Here is an 857-nt window from a genome sequence, read left to right on the forward strand (position 1 = left end):
TCAGATCTCAGCCTCCTGAGTAGCTAGGATTACAGGCGGGAGCCACCGGCGCCCGGCAAAGCAAGGTGTTTTATGAACGAATTCATGTAACATTTAGTGTCAGAAAAAGTTTTCAGATTGAAAAAAAGAACACTAAAAAGGTGTCAAGAATTCTCTGAGTGGTATTTTAGACAAAAATGGGAGTGATAGGTAGAGGTAAGCAGGAAGGCAGGGCTGGGGTCAGGCGAACAAGCCTATGAGCTACTGACCCTAAGACTGGACATTGAGAGGCCTCAGATATTGGGACATAGGAGTGGAATCTCCCACGAGAAGGACGCAGGTATGGTCCTAAATGCAAGCCACATGACCTATGTTCCTATAGGTATAAATGTGGGAACTCACTCAAATTTCTGTATTTGCAGATTGTTGATAAAATCATCACTGGGCTGGTGGGAAATGTAGTGTTCAAGCAGCCACACAAGTGCTGTGTCAACTCTAAAGGCTAATGTCTTCCTAAAGAGACAGCCTGCTTAGTTCATTATGGCTGGGGGTGCTGGATTCAATGGGAGGAGGCTAACAAAGCAGATGGCTTCCAAAGAAGTGTGTCTAGTATCTTTCCACAACATGAAGAACTTCATATTAAATACACTTAGAGCTGGGCACTGGTGGCTCACGCCCAGACTCCTAACTACTCAGGAGGCTGAGATCTAAGGATTGCAATTTAAAGCCAGCCTGGGCAGGAAAGTCCACAAGACTTATCTTCAATTAACTACCAAAAAGCTAGAAGTGGAGCTGTGGCTCAAGTGGTAGAACACTAGCTTTGAGCACAAAAAAACTCAGGAACAGTGCCCAGGCCCTGAGTCCAAGCCCCAGGACTA

This window comes from Dipodomys spectabilis, unplaced genomic scaffold (genome assembly GCF_019054845.1).
Source record: "Dipodomys spectabilis isolate Male_0828 unplaced genomic scaffold, ASM1905484v1 ptg000073l, whole genome shotgun sequence".
Lineage (NCBI taxonomy): Eukaryota > Metazoa > Chordata > Mammalia > Rodentia > Heteromyidae > Dipodomys > Dipodomys spectabilis.